The sequence below is a fragment of the Oncorhynchus mykiss genome, chromosome 25 (assembly GCF_057628025.1).
Source record: "Oncorhynchus mykiss isolate SJ-2025 chromosome 25, ASM5762802v1, whole genome shotgun sequence".
NCBI lineage: Eukaryota > Metazoa > Chordata > Actinopteri > Salmoniformes > Salmonidae > Oncorhynchus > Oncorhynchus mykiss.
This window is the reverse complement of record NC_143046.1, coordinates 25,742,971-25,745,000: the sequence shown is the minus strand read 5'-3', so window position 1 is coordinate 25,745,000 and position 2,030 is coordinate 25,742,971. Positions and strand designations below refer to the sequence as shown.

General features: G+C 38.1%; 1 protein-coding gene across 2 annotated transcripts in view; it reads left to right on the top strand.

Moving 5' to 3' along the window:
* LOC110504833 (uncharacterized) overlaps positions 1-1,797 on the top strand; it is a 15,357-nt gene extending 13,560 nt beyond the window's left edge. For both annotated transcript variants that reach the window (XM_021583672.3, XM_021583669.3), the window contains exon 6: positions 1-1,797. This exon is cut by the window's left edge and continues 1,328 nt beyond it. The gene's annotated coding sequence lies outside the window, so the exon portion shown is untranslated.
* Positions 1,798-2,030: the final 233 nt, after the last annotated feature.

The following is a 2,030-nucleotide window of genomic DNA, read 5'->3' as shown; positions in this document are numbered from 1 at the left end:
ATCTACAGCTGAGGTGGGAGACTCTGTCCATAGGACAACAATCAGTCTTATATTGCACAAATCTGGCCTTTATGGAAGAGTGGCAAGAAGAAAGCCATTTCTTAAAGATATCCATAAAAAGTGTTGGTTAAAGTTTGCCACAAGCCACCTGGGAGACACACCAAACATGTGGAAGAAGGTGCTCTGGTCAGATGAAACCAAAATTGAACTTTTTGGCAACAATGCAAAATGTTATGTTTGGCGTAAAAGCAACACAGCTGAACACACCATCCCCACTGTCAAACATGGTGGTGGCAGCATCATGGTTTGGGCCTGCTTTTCTTAAGCAGGGACAGGGAAGATGGTTAAAATTGATGGGAAGATGGATGGAGCCAAATACAGGACCATTCTGGAAGAAAACCTGATGGAGTCTGCAAAAGACCTGAGACTGGGACGGAGATTTGTCTTCCAACAAGACAATGATCCAAAACATAAAGCAAAATCTACAATGGAATGGTTCAAAAATAAACATATCCAGGTGTTAGAATGGCCAAGTCAAAGTCCAGACCTGAATCCAATCGAGAATCTGTGGAAAGAACTGAAAACTACTGTTCACAAATGCTCTCCATCCAACCTCACTGAGCTCGAGCTGTTTTGCAAGGAGGAATGGGAAAAAATGTCAGTCTCTCGATGTGCAAAACTGATAGAGACATACCCCAAGCGACTTACAGCTGTAATCGCAGCAAAAGGTGGCGCTACAAAGTATTAACTTAAGGGGGCTGAATAATTTTGCACGCCCAATTTTTCAGTTTTTGATTTGTTAAAAAAGTTTGAAATATCCAATAAATGTCGTTCCACTTCATGATTGTGTCCCACTTGTTGTTGATTCTTCACAAAAAAATACAGTTTTATATCTTTATGTTTGAAGCCTGAAATGTGGCAAAAGGTCGCAAAGTTCAAGGGGGCCGAATACTTTCGCAAGGCACTGTATGTACTGTTTTTGCTGTGTGAATACATCATTCTTGAATTATTCTCTAACATTCAAAACTGTTTAAAGAATTACTGAGGGGCTTGTAATAATTGCATAACAGGAATTCATCAGCTTTCATAGGTTACGTACTCATTTCCAATGCCTTAAGTCAGTTCTTTAAAGCACGTAGTCCATCTCCCTAAATGGATCCATCTATATATATGATGTGCAGGTACTGTGTGCTGTATAAAGGTATACTGTACTATCTTAGATATGATCACAAATGTATGTACACACAATAAATATGTGGATGCCATGGTGCTAGTCCTCATAGACAAACAACAAATAAGAGTATATTTTATTTTTTAACAAATATTATTTATGTTTGAGCTTTTGCAATCACATGTTAATGTTGTACCATTTTTTTTCTTCTTCAAAAATACAGTACATGACAATATCTTTTCACACCATCAACATATTTGTTTCCACATCTTTGGTTTCGCAGTTTATAAAGTTGCTAATGCATTTCCTGTTTGAATCACATGATTTCCAGTCGAGAATCCCCTCAGCCAGAGGTAATCAACAGACTGAGTGGCTGAAAATATTATACTGTGGCTTTTTTGGAGACGTAACCAAGTATGGTGATCTCCCCATATGTACTCTAACTAAGGAATTATGCTGCATATCAAAATAAGAATAGAACACATTGGGAAGAGGATGTTGAGAAATTAGGATACTGATATTTCTAACAGTGTTGACAACATAATCATTTCTCATGCTTCATTGTTGATGCGTTGTGTGATGAAAAAATTGCGATTTGATAATAAAAGCTTGTTTTTTAAAAGCAAGCAACTGTTGGTGCCTGTATTATTTGATTCTAAAGTATCGAGGTCAGAGGTCATCCCATCTGAGCAGTAATAAACATAGTCATTATGACTAATCATAAGTGAACTCTCCATAACCCCAGGCTCACGAATGTACCCCTGTGGTTACCGGCCCAGATATGCTGCTCTAACCATCTATCTAACTAACATCTTCCTCTGATATCTTCATGTCTTCTGGTGTCTCCTATTGGACGATA